Here is a 26,415-nt window from a genome sequence, read left to right as displayed (position 1 = left end):
GATTAAAACTGAAGAAACTGCAAAAAGCCAGTAACTTAAGGAAATGGGACCTCGATAAACTGAAGGATCCAGAAGTTGTAGAGGCTAAGAGGAAGCGTTAGGTAAAGATTGACAAGACCAGAAGAAAGGAGTATAGTAGAAGAAGAATGCGTAGCTTTGAGAGATGAAATAGCGAAGACAGCAGAAAATCAAGCAGGTAGAAAGATGGGGGCTAGTAGAAATCCTAGGGTAACACCACAGATATGGAATTTAATCGATGAAAGGAGAAAATATACAAATACAATAAATGAAGCAGGCGAAAGAGAATACAAATGTCTAAAAAATGGGATCAACAGGAAGTGCAAAGTAGCTAAGCAGGAATAGCTAGAGGAAAAATGTAAGGAAGTAGAACCATGTATCACTTGGGTAAGATAAATACTGTCTACAGGGAAATTAAAGAGACGTTTCGAGAAAAGGGAACTAATTGTATGAATATCAAGAGCTCAGATGGAAAACCAGTCCTAAACAAAGAAGGGAAAGCAGAAAGGAGGGAGGAGTATGTACAAGGTCTATACAAGGACGATTTTCTTGGGGTCAATATTATGGAAATGGACGAGGGCGTAGATGAAGATGCAGTGGGAGATATGATACTACGAAAAGAATCTGACAGAGCACTGAAAGACCTAAGTCGAAACAAGGTCCCGGGAGTAGACAATTTTCCACTGGAACTACTGATTGCCTTGGGTGAGCCAGTCATGACAAAACTCTTCCATTTGGTAAGCAATATGTATGAGACAGGCGCAATACCCTCGGACTTCAAGAAGAATAGAATAATTCCAATTCCAAAGAAATCAGGTGATTGCAGATGTGAAAATTACCAAACTATCAGTTTAATAATTCACGTTTGCAAAATACTGACAAGAACCCTTTACAGAAGAATGGAAAAACTGGTAGAAGCCGACCTCAGGGTAAATCAGTTTCGATTCCGGAGAAATGTAGGAACACGCGAGGCAATACGGACCCTACGACTCATCTTATAAGATAGATTAAGCAAAGCCAAACCTATGTCTGCAGCATTTGTAGACTTACAGGAATCATTTGAGAATGTGGAATGAAATACTCTTTTTCAAATTCTAAAGGTGGCCGTGGTAAAATACAGGGAGCAAAAGGCTACTTACAATTTTAATATAAACCAGAACGCAGTCGTAAGAATCGATGGGCACGAAAGGGAAGCAGTGATTGAGAAGAGAGTGAGACAGGGTTGTAGCCTATACCCGATGTTATTCAGTCTCTACACCGAGAAAGTATTAAAGCAAACAAAAGAAAAATTTGGAGTAGTAAATAAAGTCCAGGAAGAAGTAATAAAAATCTTGACGTTTGCCGATGACGTTGTAATTTTGTCAGACACAGCAACGGGCCTGGAACAGCAGTTGAACGGAATCAGCATGAACAGAAGCAAAAGGAGGGTAATGGAAGGTAATCGAATTAAACCAGGTGATGCTGAGGGAATTATATTATAAAACGAGACACTTAAGTAGTTGATGAGTTTTGCTATTTGGGATGCAAAATAACTGATAACGGCCGAAGTAGGGAGAATATAAAATGTATACTGGCAATGGCAAAAAAGCGTTTCTGAAGAAGAGATATTTGTATAAATGTGTCAGGAATTTCTTTCTGAAAGTAATTTTATGGAGTGTAGCCATGTATGTAAGTGAAACATGAACGATGAACAGTGTAGAAAAGACGAGAATAGAAGCTTCTGAAATGTGGCACTACAGAAGAACGCTGAAGATTAGAAAAAAAAAAATATGTGTGAAATCTTACGGCACTTAACTGCTAAGGTCATCAGTGCCAATGCTTACACACTAGTTAATCAAAATTATCCTAAGGACAAACACACACACCCATGCCCGAGGGAGGACTCGAATCTCCGCCGGACCAGCCACACAGTCCATGACTGCAGCCCCCTGGACCGGCCTTTTTTTTTTAACCTCATTTTGTTCGCTTTTGTTCGTTGCATCCGCTCGAGGCGGACGTCGTAAGACATCCGCTTAAGTTTGTTATTGATCGATAAACTCAGTTTTTTTTTATTACAGAGAGCAGCTAACCCTCTGACCGAACACGCTGAGCTACCGTGCCGGCATACCGCTTGGCTAATCCCGCGCGGCTGAAGATTGGACGTGTCGAACATGTAACCAATGAGGAGATACTGCATAGAACTGCCAAGAAGAGAAACTTGTGGTACAACCCGACTAGAAGATGGCCTCACGTGACCACCAATCTAATACTGGAGGGAAGCATGCGGGGGCAAAAATCGTAGAGGGAGACCAAGAGAGGAATACAGTAAGCAGATTCAGAACGCTGTAGGTTGCAGTTATTATTCAGAGGCTTGCACAGGATAGAGCAGCGTTGAGAGCTGCATCAAAACAGCCTTAGGACTGAGAATCACAACACGTCTAATACTATGTGACGTGTTTTATAGATTTCCTAGCTTAAAGTGTTGCATAAGCAGCTAATAGGGGTGAGAATCTGTTTAGTTCCAGTTCTGTAGATGTAAGCTCGTTCCCTCTTGCCTTATTGTAATATAAGCCAACAAACGGCTTGGTGGCCTGATATTCATCGGCTGCATTTGTCGCTGAGCCTCCGATTATAATTGTGACTAGCCAGATGATTAAAGGTTGAGGCTGCTTTTAATTCTTATGTTCTCTTTTCTTGAATATAGATATTTGTAACGAGAGCTAAAGATAAGTTGCTACTCTTTGGTATGTTCTTGTAAGGGCTCTATTTATAATTGTTAAATCGCTTCTTTGCCCCTCACTTTTTTAGTGCCTTTTGTTAACAACAATAACTTGCCTGAGCTTGCAGCCGACTTCTCTACGCCTCATGGGCGCGGGCACCTGTTGATGTTACGGGCCACCTTGTTGTTTGTTAACTTGTCTCGTGGTGCGGGAAACTGGTGGAAGCACAGTAATTCAGGCCGTCTGTTGCAACGACAAACATAAGTTTCCTTTTGCATTTTACGCCCAGCATTCTTCTTCAAAACTGTACCCTTTTCCTCACAAGATCTTCCTGTTTAGAGTTCTAATTTAGGTAACTGTATTGTACCAAATTTCTCTCAACGATTAGGGATTCATGGTTTATTTGAAGGTGTTTCTTTTACCTGGCTTTAGCCTCATCTGCCCATGTACTTCCTCCGTGTATCCTCTGGAGGCACTTTAGAGTTATTTACTTTAATTTTTTAGAAAAAAGGGGAATATTCTGCTTTAACAGTATATTCGCTTCTTTTCGTGGTATAAGGAACTGTTAATGTTAATATGAAATAACTTGTTGCCTTTTATGAAATCAGTGATTGTACTATAATTTGTAGCAGTTTCTTGTGATTAACAACATAGTCTGGTCGAGTGCTGACTCAATATCAGAATAAGCTTCGAGGCATCGATTTTACCATTTTCTTAATGTGAAATGCTACTGTTCTTTAGTGTGTGTTTATCTCTTCTATAAATTTTGACGTATTTTTCCTTTGATTGTTGTTAGTTAAGAGAGTGTCTGACCATTACTGTGTTTAACATTTCTTGTTATTTGGATAAATGTATTCAAACAATAAATGACATTACTACTCTGGGTTGCCCCCGCACGACTTCTTATCCTTCCATCCTGTGTAAAGGGGTTATCACGTTGCTCCTTGTAGACTACATTATGTGGCTGCTGTGTAACCCCTATTTCTGCATGGCGGTTCATTTTTTCTCTTTAATGGATTGTAGCCTCATCTGTGACCACTAAAGTTAAATTTTTGCCATTCATATTCACGCAAAAAATCAGTTCACAAAAATATAAACGGTCCTGTTTGTTACCATCATAAAATGCTTGTAGCACCATATCTTGAATGGTATGAAACACAAACGCCAGACAGACACGAGAGACTAACTCTTGACGGACACAACGTGTTGACTTCTGTAGGCTAAGAGCAAAATTCTATTGACTACGTTATATTTGTTGAGTGAGCACACAGTCACGAACTATGGACTTCATCTTAAATAAACAACCAGAGCCTTCGAACTGCTGGAGCCATCGAAGAATGCTTTGGGAGACCCGGTCGTGTGCGAATACTCTATGGTTGACCATACTAACGTTGGAACACTTTTCTATAAATCTATTCATTCAGATCAAACCAAGTTTGAAACATGCTTACCTCGACATATTTGCTTCCAAGCGTATTAAATACATAACAGTGGCGTTGTTATTCAAGTAGAAATTCCAAAAAGGATTCGTGACCCAAATGCTGTAATATATATATATATATATATATATATATATATATATATATATATATATATATATATATATATATATATATATTACAGGGTGAGTCACCTAACATTACCGCTGGATATATTTCGTAAACCACATCAAATACTGCTGTCGCAGTGTCCGCATGTAGCGCTTGCTGCTATTGTTACTCTGCATTCGTCTCCGCACGCAGACCAACTGTAGTACACCGTGTTACCAGACGTCTGTGACAGTGTAGTGTAGTACCACTCCTCCGCTGTTCGATCGTATGTATCGGAGAGCACCGAATTACGTATGGATCCAAAGGGAACGGTGATGGACCTTAGGTACAGAAGCGACTGGAACAGCACATTACGTCCACATGCTAACGCCTTTTTATTGGTCTTTTTCACTGACACACATGTACATTACCATGAGGGGTGCCGCTCGACCATGGGGTGAGATACACGTACACACGTGGTTTCCATTTTCAATTACGGAGTGGAATGGAGTGTGTCCCGACATGTCAGGCCAATAGATGTTCAATGTGGTGGCCATCATTTGCTGCACACAATGGCAATCTCTGGCGTAATGAATGTAGTACACGCTGCAGTACGTCTGGTGTAATGTCGCCGCAGGCTGCCATAATACGTTGTTTCATATCCTCTGGGGTTGTAGGCACATCACGGTACACATTCTCCTTTAACGTACCCCACAGAAAGAAGTCCAGAGGTGTAAGATCAGGAGAACGGGCTGGCCAATTTATGCGTCCTCCACGTCCTATGAAACGCCCGTCGAATATCCCGTCAAGGGTCAGCCTAGTGTTAATTGCGGAATGTGCAGGTGCACCATCATGCTGATACCACATACGTCGACGCGTTTCCAGTGGGACATTTTCGAGCAACGTTGGCAGATCATTCTGTAGAAACGCGATGTATGTTGCAGCTATTTGGGCCGCTGCAATGAAGTGAGGACCAATGAGGTGGTCGCCATTGATTCCGCACCATACATTTACAGTCCACGGCCGCTGTCGCTCTGCCTGTCAGAGCCAGCGAGGATTGTCCACGGACCAGTAATGCATGTTCCGTAGATTCACTGCCCCGTGGTTTGTAAAACCCGCTTCATCGGTAAACAGATAGAACTGCAACGCATTCTCTGTTAATGCCCATTGACAGAATTGCACTCGATGATTAAAGTCATCACCATGTAATTGCTGATGTAGCTACACATGAAACGGGTGAAAGCGGTGACGATGCAGTATGCGCATGACACTACTTTGACTCAGTCCACCGGCTCTCGCAATGTCCCGTGTACTCATGTGTGGGTTCATGGCAACAGCAGCTAACACACCAACTGCACCCGCTTCTCCTGTGACGGGCTGTTACGGACCCGTTTGCGTGCTACGACCATATCTGTTGCATACAGTTGGCGGTAGATGTTTTACAATGTGCGGCACGTTGGATGCTCTCTGTCCGGGTACCGTTCTGCATACACCCTGCAGGCTTCAGCTGCATTTCGTCGACACTCGCCATAGATGAGTATCATCTCCGCCTTTTCAGAGTTCGAATACATCATGGTCACAGTTCCTACAACACTACACTATCACAGACGTCTGGTAACACGGTGTACTACACTTGGTCTGCGTGCGGAGACGAATGCAGAATAACAATAGCAGCAAGCGCTACATGCGGACACTGCGACAGCTAGACCAAACCACAACAGTGCACTACAGCCACACTCGTAAACACGGTCGTCATCGTAAACATGTCCCTGCAGATGCTGCTCGCCGACCGTGGCCCGTGTTTGTTACAACACGCAACTGAACGTCGGAGGTTTCAAGCGTCAACTTTAGGTTACAATATCTCCGGATGTAATTAACATTTTAGAATGTAACAAACGGCACTGATTACGTATTTGTTTATATATTCAGATCTGCCAACAAAACTAACGTGGTTCCATTTAAAAAAACGTAGGTTTGTGTTCAAAAACATACTTCCGTGCATTTTTGTATGGTTTGTATTAAACAATTACACTAGCCCCTCTCCTTACGTTCGATCTGTGGAATCGGCTCGTCAGTATTTGATGTGGTTTACAAAATATATCCAGCGGTAACGTTAGGTGACTCACCCTATATATATATATATATATATATATATATATATATATATATATATATATATATATATCAAACCTTTTATTTGACTGATATAATTCTAGTGCGTTTCAATGAAAGTGAGTCACAAGTTTCACTGACACATATGTATTAGTGTCTGAGAAAATTATACCTAAAGTTAATACTTTCATAATTTCGGAAAAATGCATTTAAAGTTTTTGGTACACTCGAAATCTCTTCAACCTACGATCAAAGTCCAAACTCGCCAGGTACGTTGCTGTGCGTGTTTCAGTATGCTACAGCTTACGTTTGGAGGCATTCTTTTGAATTCCAGACTCTTTCGTGGTTTTTAGGGCACTCAGTGACGGTGAAAAAGATTTACAGGATTTTTTGAATGGAATGAACAGTCTCATGAGTGCAGAGTTTGCAATGAGAGTAAATCGAGAAAGACGAAGATAATGAGAACTAGCAGAACTGAGAACAGTGATAATGTTAACTAATACCAGGATAGGTGATCCCAAAGGAATTTAGCTACGTGGGCAGCAAAATAACCCATGACCTAAAAAGCAGACTACCACTGACAAAAAGGGTATTCCTGGCGAAGAGAAGTCATCTAATATCAATCACAGGCCTTAATTTGGGGAAGAAGGTTCTCACAATGTACGTTTGAAGCACAGCTACGTACACTATGTGGTCACAAGTATCCAGACACCTTGCTGCAAATGACTTGCAAGTTCGTGGCGTCCTCCAACGGTAATGCTGGAATTCAGTATGGTTTTGGGCCACCCTTAGCCTTGATGACAGCTTCCACTCTCCGAGACATACGCTCAATCAGGTGCTGGGAGGTTTCTTGGTCAATGGCAGCCCGTTCTTCACGGAGTGTTGCACTGAGGAGAGGTATAGATGTTGGTCGGTGAGGCCTGGCGCACGAAGTCGGCGTTCCAAAACATCCCAGTAGTGTTCTATAGGATTCAGGTCAAGACCCTGTGCAGGTCAGCCCATTACAGGGATGTTATTGTCGTGTAACCATTCCGCCACGGCCGTGCATTATGAACAGGTGCACGATCATGTTGAAAGATGCAATCGCCATCAACGAATTGCTATTCAACAGTGGGAAGTTAGAAGATGCATAAAACATCAATTTAGGCCTGTGCTGTGAGAGTGCCACGCAAAACAATAACGGGTGCAAGCCCCCTGCATGAAAAACACGACCACACCATAACACCACCACCTCCGAATTTTACTGTTGGCACAACACACGCTGGCAGATGACGTTCACCGTCATCGCCATACTCACACCCTGCAATCGGATCGTCACATTGTGTACCGTGATTCGTCACTCCCCACAACGTTTTTCCACTGTTCAATCGTCCAATGTTTACGCTCCTTACACCAAGCGAGGCGTCGTTTAGCATTTACCAGCGTGATGTGTGGCTTATGAGCAGCCGCTCGACCATGGAATCCAAGATCTCACCTCCTGCCTAACTGTCATAGCACTTGCAGTGTATCCTGATGCAGTTTGGAATTCCTGGGTGATGGTATGGATAGATTTCTGCCATTACTCATTACGACCCTCTACAACTGACGGCGGTCTTTGTCAGTCAAGAGAGGAGGTCAGCCTGCACGCTTTTGTGCTGCACGTGTCCCTTCACGTTTCCACTTCACTATCACATCGGAATCAGTGGACGTAGGGATGTTTAGGAATGTGGAAATCTCGCGTACAGACGTATGACATAAGTGACTCCAAATCACCTGACCACGTTCGAAGTCCAAGAGTTCCGCGGATCGCCTCATTCTGCTCTCTCGCGATGTCTAATGATTACTGAGATCGATGATACGGAGTACCTGGCAGTAGGTGGCAGCACATTGTATCGAATATGATGAACGTATGTTTTTTGGGTGTGACGGGATACTTTTGATCACATAGTGTATGTTAGTGAGACATGGTCTGTGGGTGAACCGGAAAAGAAAACTGTCAGAGAAACCTTGTCCGTTCTTCTTTGTAGTATATATATATATATATATATATATATATATATATATATATATATATATATATATATATATATATATATATACCGGATGGTCAGTTTATAGTGACCGGGCCAAATATTTCACGAAATAAGCATCAAACGAAAAAACTACAAAGAACGTAACTCGCTACGCTTGAAGGGGGAAACCAGATGGCGCTACGGTTGGCCCGCTAGATGGCGCTGCCATAAGTCAAACGGATATCAACAGCGTTTTTTTTTAAACAGGAACCCCCATTTCTTATTGCATATTCGTGTGGAGGGTAAAAATCGTAGCAACAACAACAACATTCGTGTGGTATGTAAAGAAGTATGAATGTTTTAGTTGGACCACTTTTTTCGCTTTGTGATAGATGGTGCTGTAGTAGCTAGGTCAGCTAGGTCAGCAGTCGCATCGGATTACGGAAGGATGAGGAAGGAAATCAGCTGTGCCCTTTCAAACGAACCATCCCGGCATTTGCCTGAAGCGATTTAGGGAAATCACGGAATTGGCATTACTGGGGCAGGCCCAGCAATATCCATCTACTTCCAGATCTACAAATACTATGAACATGTCTTGATGCTTCTTTAGTTCAGCTTTGTTCTCAACTGCAACGTCAGAACAGCCTTCTGGTGCCTTTACCTTTTGTAAAGTGAAACTAGTCGTCATCTAACGCACCCTCAATTTTCTTTTCGATTCTTCTGCATATATATTTTTTGGAAGATGTTAAGCTGATTGTGCGGTAATTCTCGCACTTGTCGGCTTTTGCAGTCTTCGGAACTATGTGAATGATGTTTTTGCAAAAGTCATGGTACACCGCCATTCGACACACCAACGCGAATAAACGTTTTGTTGCCATTTCCCTTCTGCCTTATTCGACCTTAAGTCTTCCAGAGCTCTTTTAAATTCTGATTCTAATTGGGATCTCCTATTTCTTTTACATCGACTCCTGTATCTTCTTCTATCACATCATCAGACACGTTTTCCACCTCTTAGGGGCTTTCAGTGTACTCGTGTACTCTTTCCACCTATCCTATATCTCCTTTGCTTTGGATATTACAATTCCCATCACGCTCTTGATGTTACCACCTTTGCTTTTAATTTCACCGAATATTGTTTTGTCATTTCTATAGGTTGAGTCAGTCCTTCCGTAAATCATTTCTTTTTCGACTACTTCGCATTTTTCAAGCAGCCATTTCGCCTTAGTTTCGCTGCACTTCCTAGTCATTTCACTACTGAATGACCTGTATTTATGTATTTCTGAATTTCCTTGAAGATTCTTGCACTTCCTTCTTTCATAGTGAAATTAAAGAATTTCTTCTGCTATCCATGGTTCCTTGGCAGTAATCTTTATTATACCTATGTTGTTCTCTCCAAGTTTTGTGACTGTCCTTTTTGGAGATGTCTATTCCTCTTCAACTGGACTGTCTACTGTGCTAATCCGTATCGCACTAAATGTAGCCTGAGGTGACCTTAAAGCTCCGTTCTGTTGCCGTGTCCCAAAAACTACCATATCTTTGCGCATTGATTCTTCATGACTAGTCTCTCAACCTTCAGCCTATTCCTCAACGCTACCAAATTGTGATCTGAGTCAATATTTGCTCCTGGATACCCCCTATAATCCATTATTTGATTCTGGAATCTCTGATCATGATGTAATCTACATGAAATCCTCCCATGTCTCCTGGCCTTTTCCATGTATACCTCCTCCTACAATCATTCTCGAAGAGAGTATTCACTATTACTTGCTCAAAGATATTGAAGAACAAATTAGTCTTTCTCCTCTCTCATTCCCAGCACCACATCCACACTCTCCTGCAACCCTTTCTTCTGTTTCATTTCCTACAGCCGCGTTCCAGTTCCCCATGACTATCAGAGTTTCATTTCCCATTATGTACTAAATTGCCGGTTCAGTATTCACATATACTTTCTCATCTCTTCATCTTCGGCATGTCTACCTTTGTCGATTCTAAGGAGAACAATCCTGTCACTGAACTGTTCATAGGAACTAGCTGTCTGTGCTACCTTCCTATTCAAAAAGAATCCTACTCCCGTTATATCATTTTCTGCTACTGTTGATTTTATCCTACACTTGCCTGACCAGAAATCCTAGCGTTCTTGACATTTCACATCACTGACCCCCACTATATGTAGATTGAGCCTTAGTATTTCCCTTTTCAGATTTTCTAGCTTCCCTACTACGTTTATGCTTCTGACATTCCACGTCCCGGCTCGTAGTATGTTATACTTTCGTTGCTTATTCAACCTTTTTCTCATGGTCCCCTCTCTCTTGGCAGTCCCTCCCGACAATCTGAATGGGGGCCTAGTCCCGGACTCTTTTTCTAAAGAAGAGATCATTGTTGTTGTTGTTGTTGTTGTTGTGGTCTTCAGTCCTGAGACTGGTTTGATGCAGCTCTCCATGCTACTCTATCCTGTGCAAACTTCTTCATCTCCCAGTACCTACTGCAACCTACATCCTTCTGAATCTGCTTAATGTATTCATCTCTTGGTCTCCCTATACGATTTTTACCCTCCACGCTGCCCTCCAATACTAAATTGGTGATCCCTTGATGCCCCAGAACATGTCCCACCAAACGATCCCTTCTTCTAGTCAAGTTGTGCCACAAATTTCTCTTCTCCCCAATCCTATTCAACACTTCCTCGTTAGTTATGTGATCTACCCATCTAATCTTCAGCATTCTTCTGTAACACCACATTTCGAAAGCTTTTATTCTCTTCTTGTCTAAACTATTTATCGTCCATGTTTCACTTCCATACATGGCTACACTCCATACAAATACTTTCAGAAACGACTTCCTGACACTTAAATCTATATTCGATGTTAACAAATTTCTCTTCTTCAGAAACGCTTTCCTTGCCTTTGCCAGTCTACATTATATATCCTCTCTACTACGACCATCATCAGTTAATTTGCTCCCCAAATAGCAAAACTCCTTTACTACTCTAAGTGTCTCATTTCCTAATCTAATACCCTCAGCATCACCGGACTTAATTCGACTACATTCCATTATCCTCGTTTTGCTTTTGTTGATGTTCATCTTATATCCTCCTTTCAAGACACTGTCCATTCCGTTCAACTACTCTTCCAAGTCCTTTGCTGTCTTTGACAGAATTACAATGTCATCGGCGAACCTCAAAGTTTTTATTTCTTCTCCATGGATTTTAATACCTACTCCGAATTTTTCTTTTGTTTCCTTCACTGCTTGCTCAATATTCAGATTGAATAACATCGGGGAGAGGCTACAACCCTGTCTCACTCCCTTCCCAACCACTGCTTCCCTTTCATGCCCCTCAACTCTTATAACTGCCATTTGGTTTCTGTACAAATTGTAAATAGCCTTTCGCTCCCTGTATTTTACCCCTGCCACCTTCAGAATTTGAAAGAGAGTATTCCAGTCAACATTGCCAAAAGCTTTCTCTAAGTCTACAAATGCTAGAAACGTAGGTTTGCCTTTCCTTAATCTAGCTCCTAAGATAAAGTTGTAGGGTCAGTATTGCCTCACGTGTTCCAATATTTCTACGGAATCCAAACTGATCTTCCCCAAGGTCGGCTTCTACTAGTTTTTCCATTCATCTGAAAAGAATTCGCGTTAGTATTTTGCAGCCATGAAAGAGACCTTTGGAGAAAAGAGAACCATTTGTGTGAATATCAAGAGCTCAGATGAAAACCCAGTTCTAAGCAAAGAAGGGAAAGCAGAAAGATGGAAGGAGTATATAGAGGGTGTATACAAGGACGATGTACTTGTGGACAGTATTATGGAAATGGAAGAGGATGTAGATGAAGATGAAATGGGAGATATGATACTGCGTGAAGAGTTTGACAGAGCACTGAAAGACCTGAGTCGAAACAAGGCCCCGGGAGTAGACAACATTCCATTAGAACTACTGACGGCCTTCGGAGAGCCAGTCCTGACAAAACTCTACCATCTGGTGAGCAAGATGTATGAGACAGGCGAAATACCTTCAGACTTCAAGAAGAACATAATAATTCCAATCCCAAAGAAAGCAGGTGTTGACAGATGTGAAGAGATCATTATGACGTATTTTTAACTATAGGCCACATGTCTTGTGGATATACATTGTCTTGATATAGTGGTTTCCATGCCTTCTGTATCGTCATGCCGTTGGTCGTTGCTGATTATTCGTACCTGAAACTTTGTTCGCCCGTCCTCTCTCTTTGTCAAGCCTGTTGGCTGACTGAGGTTGTCTGTTATGATTACTTTTATTCAAAATTTCAGCGGTGATGCGTTTCGAACAGGGGCCTGCGAGGTGAGTAGAGAAACAACAGTCTGTAATTCCCGTGTGATGGTCTGGGTAGATGTCTGCCATTACATATTACGAGCCTCCTCAACTGCCGGCGGTGTCAGTCAAAAGACGAGGTCGGCCTGCACTCTTTTCTGCTGTTAAGTGTCCCTTCACGTTTCACGTCGGAAACAGTGGACCTAGGGATGTTTAGGAGTGGAAATCTCGCGTACAGACCTATGAGACAAGTGACACAAAATCACCTGACCACGTTCGAAGTCCGTGAGTTCCGCGGAGCGCCCCATTCAGCTCTCTCACATGACTACTGAGGTCGCTGATATTGAGTACATGGCAGCAGGTGGCAGCACAATGCATCTAATATGAAAAACGTATGTTTTTGGCGGGTGTCCGGATACGTTTGATCACAGTGTTGTTCTCTGCCCCTTATCCAGTCAAACCACCGTATACGGATTAAGATAATCTGTCAAATGATTGTACATATTACGATGTTGATTGTGATATCTTTCAAGTGCATCATTCATGGTACTTGTTTACTGTATCTATGATCTTGAATTCTTTTATTCTCACTAATCTTCCTGACGGGGCTGGCGTGTTAGTCTGGCAATATTAGTGGTAGAGGGGTCGGATGCCCTTTGCTGTCACCACTCTTCCTCCTGCTCCTCTCCCACACCAGCAGGATGGGATTGTGTACCCCATCTGTCTGTCTCTACTGTTATCCCGTCTGAATGTGTGAGACCGTTTCATAATTTTTTGCGAAATTGTAATTGAAGTGGGAAGTGGTAAACAGCTCAGAATTCACATAGTTGAATGTGGATACTGCCTAAAAATTACATCCGATTTGGCTGGCGCGTCGACCCTCGTCTTCAGCCGGCCGGGTGGATTGAGTCCGGGGCTGGCATTGTAAGACACTTGGCTAGCTGGTCGGATCCAACTAGGATTCAATGAAATCATAGAAGTCATCAATTTTTGGAATTAACAGTTTAATAATAATAACTATTTTTAGCATAATTGACCTGAGTGACGAGTTCCTTAACCTGTATGCATACGCATGGGGCAAATTAAACCCCGCTGCAGCTCTGATATGTTGGCAGCATTGTTAGGCAAACTCTACAACTGTGACCTTCCACAAACCTTCCAACAATGTCAAAATATCCAGCACGTGTGCTGACGTAGCCACTGAGCTGCAGATTCGAACATGATAAAGACAAAGCATCCTGCGCAGAACATTGTGCGAAAGAGTATGAGATAAATAATGAGTCTGAAAGAGAAAATGATCACATTTATGGGAATGATGGGAATACGGATACTGAACAAGAGGTAGACAGAGATCATTCGGAGGATATGGCTGCAATATCTCAAGGAATCTAGGAAGGAAATGATGGCACTTCGTGAAAAACTCTGCACCACCAAGAAACACTTTCCCTCACTTATCAAGTCTCCTGTGAGATCCATCATTGGTGTAGAGGAGCCAAGACAGAAGGAAGCTAGGTTGTTTTCTGAGAGATGATAGATGCGTCCCCGGAAAAATGACGGGAAAATCAAAACTGTGTGGAAGATTCGCTGCACTTTAATATGCAAGGTACATACATTTTAAATTTGCGAAGAGTGTGTCGGAAATAATTCTAGTTAGATAAAAAAGAAAATGCGCTACAATACACTGTCTTTTATTTAATTTTTTTAATTATAAGAAATTAGTGTTTACATCTTAAAAATCATTAAGTACGTTGTTAAAGTACTATAGTTTTGTGATGTATACATGTATATTGGGATTTTCTGAATAGTTTCATGAGAATATATTTTATTTGTAACTGGGGTAAAAAATATTCCAACCGTATAGTAACGTCGCAAAAATCCGCGTGTGTGCTTACGAGTTAAGACAGATTCTTGGTATTGGCGTAAAAACGAAGATTTCATCAACACTTTATACTTAATCAATAAACTGAAAGTTTTGAATTATCCGGCAGAAAGATGCATCAAGTCCATGGAGAGCTATAACAAGTTATTTACAATAACCGATAAATAGAAGCAGTACATGCTTCACGTTGTATCCGAATACCGTCATAAATTCCTACTTTATCAAAGAATAAGGATTTGTAGAGAAATATTTGTATTCTCATTACATTTGCCTCAAAAACTTTGTTCTTAGTGCTGTTATAGACTGAATTATTACAGTTGATACAACAAATTTGATAATTGAGTCGAAATTTTAACCATCTAACTCAGTGAAATTTTTTTTGAGATCATAAGTAAATGACATTTTTATATGATTTTCCGCTAGGGGCACGGTTCCCTCTTTTCCTTAGCAGCCCAAATTACACGTAACTCGTTTTCTCGTGCGATGAAAGCAAATTACGAGGAAGCAAAAAGAAAAAAAATGGATCTTGAGACATAAGATCCACACTTGCGTTCCATATAAACATTTTCAGAAGAATACCTCGACGAATATACATCAAAGGACGAAAATTTTTCATATAGAACTAGTTAGAGGCGAAATCTATATCCACGGTGGGGTGCGCTCAATGAGAACGAGACTAAATTATTTTTTATGCGAGCCCTACCTTTTATCGCATATTACATACTGTGATAAAAATTAAGCACCGTGTTGTAAATTAGCTCTAGTCGATGCTCACCGCCAGGATGTTCTGCCAGCATACGTGAGGCTTCGTCAGCACACAAATACGTAGCTATTCAGTATAACCTCTGTTTTGTGGACGACCAGGGGAAATTTCAGCCGGAATGGTGTTCCGGCACATTCCAACGAATTTTTTTTAACTCACTGAACAAGCCGTACACGTGTAGTCAATCGCAACATAACGTTAGTTTCCGCCGCGCCGGCCTCCGTGAAGCTGGCAGTGGGTTACACAGATGTTCGCAAAGGAGGGGGAAGGAGGGGCAATGGGGACTTGCCCTCCCCCTCCTGTAATCCGGAGCAAAGAATTTTTATTCATTACAGAATTCTCGTACTCTTCTGCCAGTGAGTACCCTTGGTTCTGCAAAACCTCTCGTTTAGCCAACATTGTATGGCTAATCGCACTGAGAAAATACTGCTGCAATTACAGTCTTCCTTTTAAAGGTGTAGTACCAGACATTCGACTACAGAGCGCAGGCTTCATTCATTTGTCAGTCGTTATCCTTTCCATAATAATGAACAAGCTGTTGTACAGCAGATAAAATGAAGGCAGAAAAAGGCCCCTCTTGTTAGTCGTGTCGACTTCCTTGAAGGCTGGTCCTTCTGGGCCGTCCACTCTCGGACAGAAGGCCCTTCACGTCCAACCTTCCTCAATTTTGTCGATTAGGCGAAGTTTATTTATTGTGTGTGGGCCGATATGCAGATATACTGAGCACGTTGTGGAGCTCTCTTCTTTCTACCTTGTTTTTTTTGTTTTTTGCCTTCAGTTTCGTGGCCACTTGATACGTCCGAGGCACGCACACGCACGCAGCCGAGGGGTGCGAGTCAAGGACGTTCTTCGTGTTGTGTACGACTTCATAAACAATGGTAATGAGAAGTCGGTTACAGACTAGTGTGACAACTGTTGTAGAAAAGCTGGACAGGGGCAGAAATAATTATCAAACAAGTTAACACTGTGAAGTGAAGGGCTGCAAGTGTGAGTGGGCCGTGAGGCTGCCACCGACCATCCTACATCGTGGAGCACAGGACACTCGCGGTACGGAGCTGCCGGAGGCATGGCTCAGCGGCCGTGCACCATTGGGTCTGTCAGAGACCGCGTGATCGCTATCGGCGTCTGAAGAAAACTTGTAATTCCGTTGCCAACTTTAACGCACATGGGATGATATCGATATGTGGTACCATACTTGGAAGAGCGAGAGGAATGGACCTTAGTGGGGCACTGGGCTCAGATGTAACCGTGTCCTTGCAGTCAATATTGTACGCTGGCTTGGGGCTCGTGGCTTACTTTCGGGTTCTGTCCACCTTGCTGCCCTGGCGCATTCTGATGGATGTATGGTGCATCTGTGCAAAATGATGAGGGGTCTCCTGCAGAGCCAGCATGGGTTGTTGACCTTCCTAGAACTGTGTGTCCAGCATCGCAACCCTCTGACGCCATAAATAGCTCACCGTCTTTGCATATTGTGAGTGCATGTTCCCATGGTTATGGCTTCCTGCGTGTAAAATCTGTGTGGCTTAGCCATGACGCCAGCTCACGATTGAAAGCGCCGATTACTCTGGCGGGAAGCTATTTCATTAGACGATGTTTAACTAATGTGTGGTGGGAATTGAGCATACTAATTTCAGAGGTGTAATTGGCGCGAAATTTGCCCCTCAGCCAAGAATGGCACTTACAGACTTCTGTCGGACCCAGCGCAATGGGTTTTGGGTGGTTGCCGTGTGGAAGGGAGGCAGTTCTCTTCTGGACTGCTGAACGCAAAATTCAGAAATTTCGTGAATGTGCTTCTTTTGTGGTATTCGCTCCAGGGTCCTTTGGTCGATCTGGCATACAGCCGCCCTGACTGCAGCATCGACCTCCACCCACTGCAGCCATAGTCCACACTAACAACGACAACAATAAAGGTAATGTATGCAGCTCTGGCACTTAGGAAATAAATAGGCTGTTAAAATACCCCCTCTGAAGTAAACTCAACTCTACCGAGGTTGCAAAATGAATAAATTTGGCAAGCTCCATTGTAGACTCTCTGGAGTGATCAATCAATGGTGCATTGTGTGATAATTCACATCTGATTTTATTGGCCACCGGTACACACTAAGTTGTACAGTATCTCACAGAGAGCAGTTAGTGCTGGTGGTCAATCTTGCAATCATTCAAGCTTGATTTCACTTGTACTTGATGCTTATTATTGATGTTTTCCAATGCATAATCACTGTTCACACGAACATGTTTGATTTAAATAAATCTCTTTTTGATGTCAATATTGAATGTACTTTCAGTAGAAGAAGTGGTGGTAATATGGACACCCAGTTTCTTTTTCACTACAATATTGAACACGAAAACAATAATAGAATAATAGTACCTTAATTGATATAGTTATACTCTACTGACAGTTAACTAAGGCTTTATATTGATTAAATTCCTTAAAAGTCATAATACAGTTTTTTATTATTTTATTTCCCAAAGATGATAAATTTGACTGCGAACAAGATGTGCAGTTAATATGGCCTCCATGGCGTTTGTAATATGCACCCCCAGCATATTTTAAGAATTTTTTGCTGTAAGAGAAACGAAGAATTGCGTTTTTATTAAAATACGTATTTATTATGAAAGATAAAACCATAGAAGTACAAAGTAGCACAGCACTAGCGACAGAAGTCACAAACATAGTCCTCTTTCTACGCACATTCGTTGTGAGCCCACAAAGAGCACATTAGGCACTGCATCCATAATTCGCCACGAACGTTATATGAAAACTTCCAGTCACATAATAGGCAAGGAGCATCGTCTTTATCTGGTTCGAGTTCACCAACAGGAAGGTCACATGGAGAATCACCAGAACCAGTAGAGATCCCCATGACGTCATCGTCAACACAATCTGAGTCATCACTGTCCTTTTGTTCTCGCTTAATCAAAGTTTTTTTAACTGACGACTACTCTTACTAACGCCTCATCCGCGACCAGTTGCACCATGCCCTCTACTATGAGTTTGGGTTTGGGTTCCAGAACAAGATGGCTGTGATATAAGTCAAGTTTCTTTTGATAACTGTTAATTTCCCTCGTCCACGTCCACGGTCACGAAGATACATGGAGATCCTGTCACAAGACTAGCAATACACGGTTTTCGTCCACGAGACGATGCTTTCATCTTCTCAGGTATGGGAGACCCACTAAATGCAATTTCAATAGCATCAAGGTCCTCTTCTGTCTGAACTCTCTTTTAGGGTTTCTGTTGTTTTGCTTGGTCAGCAGGCGCAGGAAACGGGACTTCTTCCCCAGCGATGAATTCATCATCTTGAAATATATTTCTTTCTAGGGGATAAATTCCTTTTAACCTAAACGTATTTACTGCATTAATGCTGGTGGTACACTGGAGGTAGGCCTTGCCAAAGAGAGACGCTATATCATAGGGTCCAACAGGTTTTCTTTCAAGGAGCATCCACTAACGAATATTCTCGCTGTAGTGAGTCTCAAGTGCACCCATAAAAGTACGATCCAGGGGTTGCAGTTTGTGTGTTGTATGTGAAGACAGTGACAAAATGGTGACGAAGCCTTTTCTTGCCACATCAATCACATCAATATTCCTTACATGGGAGAAGTGACCATCAAGGATGAGTAGAATAGGCGAAGTCTCTGTTGGCTTTGTTTTTTCAACAAAATGTTTCAACCTGTCCTTGAATAGGTTTGCTTGAACCCAACTAGATGGGTGGGCTCTCTGACCCAGGAGGAGCGAGCACCTTTCATAAGAACGTCTGCCATATTCGTTCTCGGATATATGAATATCGGGGGAACATACACTCCTGGAAATGGAAAAAAGAACACATTGACACCGGTGTGTCAGACCCACCATACTTGCTCCGGACACTGCGAGAGGGCTGTACAAGCAATGATCACACGCACGGCACAGCGGACACACCAGGAACCGCGGTGTTGGCCGTCGAATGGCGCTAGCTGCGCAGCATTTGTGCACCGCCGCCGTCAGTGTCAGCCAGTTTGCCGTGGCATACGGAGCTCCATCGCAGTCTTTAACACTGGTAGCATGCCGCGACAGCGTGGACGTGAACCGTATGAGCAGTTGACGGACTTTGAGCGAGGGCGTATAGTGGGCATGCGGGAGGCCGGGTGGACGTACCGCCGCATTGCTCAACACGTGGGGCGTGAGCTTTTGGATGAGTTGAGTCAGCAGGGATGACATTATCTGAATACATTTCCTTATAGAAGATATTGAAATTGAAGGAACTATCCTGTATATAAATTGTTAAATCGAGGAAGTTAAGTTCACCTTTTTCATTCTGAAGTTCTTTTGTGAAGAAAATCTTTTCATGTAAACCATTGAAAGTATTGAAGAGAAGCTCTAACTCATGATCATTACCATCAAAAGCAATGATAATGTCGTCAACATAACGTGCATAATAGCGGATTTTTTGGCGTAATTCTGAACCTGAATTGAAGAACGTTATTTCCAGGGCGTTGATAAAAACATCTGCTAAAATAACGGCGAGGGGGCTACCCATTGCTAGACCATCTGGTTGCACATACATTTTCCCATTAAACGTGAAATAATTGTATTTTAAAACGACCTTAAGCAAACCAATCAGTTCCGCAATCTGAATTTCACTTAGTTTTTTATGTTTGAGAAGATTCTTTTTTTACAAGGGCTATGGTTTCATCAACCGGGACATTTGTATAAAGACTGAGGATGTCAAAGGACACCAGTCTAGTGTCAGGTGTACATCTTACAGTTTGAATATTGTTAATTAATTCCTTACTATTTTTAACAGAAAAATTATTTTCAAATGTGAAAGCATCTTTAATTTTAAAATGGAGACGCTTAGCAAGTGTGTGAAACCTAGGTAAAGAATTCTTTATCCATTGCAACTGGTCGGCTGTTTATAATTTTATTACGTGGAACCGTTGCTGTTATGCAGCTATGTTTAAAATACAATAATGGTACATTAATAAAGTGAAATTCACGTACCTCTCAAAGTTTTGAACAGGAGTTTGGAAAAATATATCCTCACTGTCACTCAACCACTGTACTGACCTGCTTCCAGCGCTACTACAGGCCAGTAAGGATACTAGTAGACTAGTTCCAGCTATAACCACTAGAGTTCAGCTAAATGTTATTAAGATATTTAAGGGGGCCATATTTGTTGCAGGGTCCATATTACCACCACTTCCTCTAATTAAATGTATTTTCCATACCCTCTCTCTGGTTACAGATTTTGGTGGAAATCAGTTAATTTTTCTAATAATTATTTACCTGAAGTTGATGCAACTCAAGTGACGTAGCACCAGGATCAACAACTAAATTCCCATATTCAAATTCATGAGTAACACCTCTACGTGCAGTCATTTGAAAGTGGTTGGTATTAATGATCTCGGCTCTGATACTGGTTTATTCAAACGTGGCAGTCTCAAGCTTTTCCCCCTTGGGGACCCCATCCATCCCGTATCGGTATATCGCAGTGTTGTTGTCAAGTTGGCTACGAGGCGTGTTCTAATTGTAGCGGAATCAAATTCCTGTTGCAGCCTTCTTAACGCAATCAACAATAGTTAAAAGTAATGCTTTGTGGGGTGACTGTCCGTTTTCAGAGAGCGTCACTTGCGCTATGCCTTAACGATAGATTTCACAGCGGGCTTGTCGTCTTCATCGCGAAATGACATCCAAGAATACGTTACAGAATGTCATAGTGCTGGAAAGAGGTGCAGCCTGGGTAAGGAAGTTTGGTGAGTTCGTTCAGAGTACAATAGTTATTTAACAACGAGTGAACGCTTCTGCTAGGTCCAGAAAATGAGGCTAATTCTGAGGACTTTAGTACGCTAAAGCTGGAAACAACGATAATTCGAATTTGGCTGGTAAGGCCTGGCGGCAGTCAGCTACTGATGTTTCATCGTAAGACGTCAGGTAAACCAACCTGTAACACAGACTTTGGGAAAACGGATGTATGGAAGGTGATAGGGTAGCCATATTTTAACACTTTGAAGAGTTCTCCAGCAGTCCTTTCTCTTTCCAACACACATCTTCCAATATTCTCGATTCGGTTTCAGGTGACGAAGGCTATATAGATGGATACCAACAAAGTAAGAGGCCAACGGCCTTGTCACAGTGGTAACACCGGTTCCCATTAGATCATCGAAGTTTCGCGCTATCGGGCTGGGCTAGCACTTAGGTTGGTGACCATCCAGTCTGCCAAGCTCCGTTAGTAAGCGGGCTGCTCTCAGCCGTTGTGAGGTAAACTGAGGAGCTACTTGACTGAGACGTAGCGGCTCCGGTCTCGGAAACTAACGTACGGCTGGGAGAGCGGTGTGCTGACCACATGCCCTTCCATGCCCGCATCCTGTGACGCCATTGGGAGGCGGATGACACGGGGGCCGGTCGGTACCGTTGTATTTTAAGGATTTTCTCAAATCACAATGCTAATCAGATTCGCTCTGCAATTTTCTACACCTAGCTGAGGTGTGGATGTGCACTAAACTGCTACTAATATTTCTCTTTTCGAAACTACTCACAAGAAATTCAGTATACTGAGATACATGTACCTCACAACTTACAGGTCGGCGAAGGTAACTGGGCTACAGTGGCTCAGGAATAGTATAATATTGATAATATCTGAAGCAACACTATGGGATGATTTTTGGCCAATGAGAGCACAAACGACTATAAATCCATCGATCACAGATACTATTGATAAACATGCAGAATTTTTACCTGCTTTGATAAAAAGTTCTATGCGTCGCTGTTCCTTTGCCTGCAACTACACGCGCTATTGAACCATCCTTCAGTACCCAACGAAGAGTGAAATTATTGCTGTGTTCTACGACGACTGAAACCAGATTATGTGGACTTCACATGCTATGTGTTGACAGAAGAAGAGTAATTGACAAACCTGATTTTACTAACTTAGTCATTGACAAATTCAGGCAAAAATCTCGGCGATTGTTATTCACCTTCAAAAAGGATCAGGTGTAATATTAAAATTTGTTTAGTCTCAAATCACATCTGGTTGTTCATGGGTAGTCTTTTTTTCATCAGCTCTTGTTATAAATGCAATTAATTATTTTTTTGTTTCCAGCCGTAACTTGTAACATTTCATTTGGTATGACTGAAACTTCAATTTTTTTGAATGCGAATAGATGAATTTTTGGTAAGTAAAGTTACATATAACAGCGTATAAGCATTTTTATTGTCAATTCTCAGCGTTTTCACTGTAGACGAACATTATTCAAAGGCTCTTCGTGACTGGTTACTTTCGTTTATAGTCATCAGTATTCTAATTTCTGATTTTTTTATTACTCCAGAATCTTCACACCCATTATAAGATTTACGTTAGTGGTACATGAATACATTTTTTAAAAATATTTTACTGCTTTACTTCCGTTTTTATTGATTATTTTATTGGCTATAAGTAAAATTTAACATGAAAGATACAGTTTTAGAGTGACTTGAAAAATGTGTCACATCAATAATCATTTCAATAATACAGATAGTTTGCTTTGAAGTTAATCATAAAATCACGCTTACTTTTAGATTATAAAGATAATCTACGCCTGACAAATACTGATTTCTCTAGAATATACTTTAGAGTTTTGCCTCCTCCTCCCCCCCCCCCCCCCCCCCCGTAAAAATTTGTGCTCTCACGCATTATGTGTGACCAATGTGTTGTGATGGGTCGAGGCGTGAAGCGAGATACTGTGAGTGTGTGTGTGTGTGTGTGTGTGTGTGTGAGAGAGAGAGAGAGAGAGAGAGAGATAGAAAGCTAGTGTATCCAAGATAAGTTGAACTTCGTTCTGAAGTTGTTATCGGTACATATTTGTAGCCTTCGTAGCGACTATCTATTATTTACGACTGCCAGCAACCTCAATAGAACTAGGGAGCAAAGTGACACTGCTGTAGGGACGAACTGTAGCACTTCTTGTTTATACTACATTCTGTGATTTTATTGACTCCCTGCCTCCGTAGCCGAGAGCCAACGCAGGCTGGTGCAGTGTTACTCGACTCGGAAGTAAACTGGTTCGAATCCTGGTGGTGGATGAAATTTTCATGACTTGTACTTGGCCATCAAGGGGAGGAGAGGAGGTTGCGCAATAATTCATGATCATCACTCTTGGTACCAGTGTCCAGAAATCAATTCCGTGTCGTCTCTTGATGCGAGCGCATGTGACACTTGATGATGATCCGTCCATCGAATTGGGACGTTTAGCTCGACGGCTGCCTTGGTGTTATTTGTGAAGAAGAGGCTATGTGCCTGTACCGTGCTTTGCCCTTTCCCTTCCTTTCATCCATAACAACACACTGCATGGTCCAGAACACTCATCATAGTCATTGTAAGTTAAATAAGGAAAGATCACTCAAACAGCCAATGAAATTATTAAATTAAAAACAGAAGAAAAATAATAAGCAGATAACTCTTCCTATCACGTCGGTGGAAGGCAACGGCAGACTATCTCCAGAAGGACTTTGCCATGAATGGGATCTATCATGGGACTTTGCATTTGCGTTGTACTGATTATAGGAAATTATGTTCTAAAAATCTGAATTTCAGAACAGTATTTTGTAAAAAATGATTTCTCATTGTATGTTTTATCTCAAGATTTCAACAGTTGAGTCTTTGAATTTTTGGCTCGGAATTGGGGAGGGCAGCGTATTATGGTTGATGACGCGCGCAGTGCGGACGACAAAGTGTATTCTTTTCATGGAGATTCATCACCGTTGTCTGCGGCACAGTAGGAGCTACTGGACCGCATGCTCACCTTAATATGCTCTGATTTCTAAACAGATCAAATCACAATTAGTAGCTTGTAATGCATACGTGTATTCCCTTTACGTGTTTAAGCCAAGTATTACGCACATTTATGCGATTGGGAATGCTCAGTAGCAGCCATGCTACATGTACATATGACAATTAAGCGTCAGCAAGGAGCATTAGTGATGAAATCATAGGAGGCAATGTTGTGCAACCTTAGCAGGAACAAGATACGACAATTCGGGAGTAGGATCTTACAATCTGAGACAGTGTTCTGAGACAAACTTCCGACATAATGTCCACAAACGTGACGTATTTTCTTTATTAAAACGAGTATAGTACAAACGTTGTTAACAATTATCAACTGTCATCCCTAAACACTCCACTTCAGCAGGATTGCAACCTACATAGCAGGATTGCAACCTACATGGAACCTGGCGCCTGAGCGTTACTACTGTGCGACGAGGGACTACCGAAGCAGTAAGACACCAAGTTAGTGATACAGAAACCAGAGAAGTAAGGCAGAGTCGCTTCCTTCTCGCTACAATGCCACAGAGGGCATCGTAAGCTATCGCTTGGGGCGCCAAGCTGAGAGGGGCGTGTCCATGTGCAAGCTTTGTATACACTGCGTTTCAAGATTACTAGCGGAAACTGTCATGGATGAAAGTGTACGACATAAAAGAGGAGAGGTGAGGTGCCAAATAATAAGTCACTTATACGGAAAAAATGTTCTCGGACCGGCCCTGCAGTTATTATACATGGGCTAAGTTCTTGGAAACAAAAACTATCAGTTTCAAGAAAAGCATACGGGAAACGTGGGAATCTGCGGTAATAATTAGATGCTGTACCTCAACTTCCAACGTGACAACATTGCGAAGCGTTTGAGACATTTGGAAGGAAAAACAGATGTGAAAACTATTTGATTTTCACGGCAAAGTATAAATGTTAATGTCTTATGTCTACAGTCAGTGTTTGGCAAAACGAAAAACAATGTTTAATATTTGAGTACGATTGCGACAAAACGCTATTTAAATAAGAGTTGAAACGCGTCTGTTTTTAAAAATACCCAACACACCAGCACACTAAATAACAGCCGGCCAGGAACCGTGCAACCGCTACGGTCGCAGGTTCGAATCCTGCCTCGGGCTTGGGTGTGTGCGTGATGTCCTTAGGTTAGTTCGGTTTAAGTATTTCTAAGTTCTAGGGGACTGATGACCTCAGAACCTAAGTCCCATAGTGCTCAGAGCCACTAAGTAACAGTTTCGTTCGATATAAACAAGCATATAAATAATAATAGTACCTCCACTAACTTTATCACCTATTATGTTACGTGATATTACAGATAAAAGTGCTCACAATGTGGCGGGGAACTGTACCTGTGTGCAGATGCTACGCACCGTGCTGTCGCCTGCAACGCCGCGCACTCTCTGACTGTAAGTCCTACGCTTGTCTCGTTACTCGCGGCCAAGGTCAGGAGCACGTGCGCAGCTGCCGAGTTGTGGGTTGCGCAACGCCCTGCAATGAAGAACGTAATAAAGCGAAAAAATCAATGGGGTCTCTCAGGAGGCTTTCTTCGTCAGAACGTCTGTTCATTTGTTGGTCGAACTTTCTCGTGTGGCAAAATACCATCAGATTCTAATCGCCAATAGCTACTTAACTATTTATGAGTAAACACTGGAAGCCCATAACGGGCCGGCCGTTGTGGCCGAACGGTTCTAGGAGCATCAGTCCGGAACCGCGCTGCTGCTACGGTCACAGGTTCGAATCCTGCCTCAGACATGGATGTGTGTGATGTCCTTAGGTTAGTTAGGTTCAAGTAGTTCTAAGTCTAGGGGACTGATGACCTCACATGTTAAGTCCCATAGTGCTTAGAGCCATTAGAGCCCATAACGGATACATCATATCTGTACGTGTTTGTCGCGCAGTGTTCGTTTTCACTGTGGCGTCATCGTACCGGCGTAGGCGCATCCGCGATTTAGTTTACGAATTAGTTTCGTGTAAAGAGCCCCACTGGACGGTCAATAATACGGCACACTATCCCTGTGCAATATTATTGACGTTAGCCGAAGAATGCTCAATAATATTGTCAGTAATAATGTGCGGTAATTCTTTGGTTCGGAATGTTGGACGGTGGAAATGCTGCTGCTGTTATAATTACTGCAAGCAAAAAACAAATTGTCTCATAGAGTGTGAAGGATCACTCACGAAATTTGATGAAAGAACTGAGGGATGATTATCGTAACTTTTTGGATGTTGATGGTTCAAGATTTGATACACTACTGGAAATGTTTGCCTCCATACATTGACAAAACTCTGCTGACGGCTATATTCCACTATCATCAAAAAACAACATAATACGATATACGCAGTTCCATCACGTCACTGCTATCTG

At 42.2% G+C, this 26,415-nt stretch overlaps 1 protein-coding gene across 1 annotated transcript in view; it reads right to left on the bottom strand.

Annotated features, from left to right (window-relative positions):
* The window catches only part of LOC124777609 (glutathione S-transferase D5-like), a 64,855-nt gene extending 39,393 nt beyond the window's left edge, over positions 1-25,462 (bottom strand). The window contains exon 1 of the mRNA XM_047253071.1: positions 25,400-25,462. The gene's annotated coding sequence lies outside the window, so the exon portion shown is untranslated. The remainder of the gene's footprint in view (positions 1-25,399) is intronic.
* Positions 25,463-26,415: the final 953 nt, after the last annotated feature.

The sequence above is a fragment of the Schistocerca piceifrons genome, chromosome 2, assembly GCF_021461385.2.
Source record: "Schistocerca piceifrons isolate TAMUIC-IGC-003096 chromosome 2, iqSchPice1.1, whole genome shotgun sequence".
Taxonomy (NCBI): Eukaryota; Metazoa; Arthropoda; class Insecta; order Orthoptera; family Acrididae; genus Schistocerca; species Schistocerca piceifrons.
Note: the sequence above shows the minus strand (reverse complement) of the source record. Positions and strands in the feature narration are given on the sequence as shown.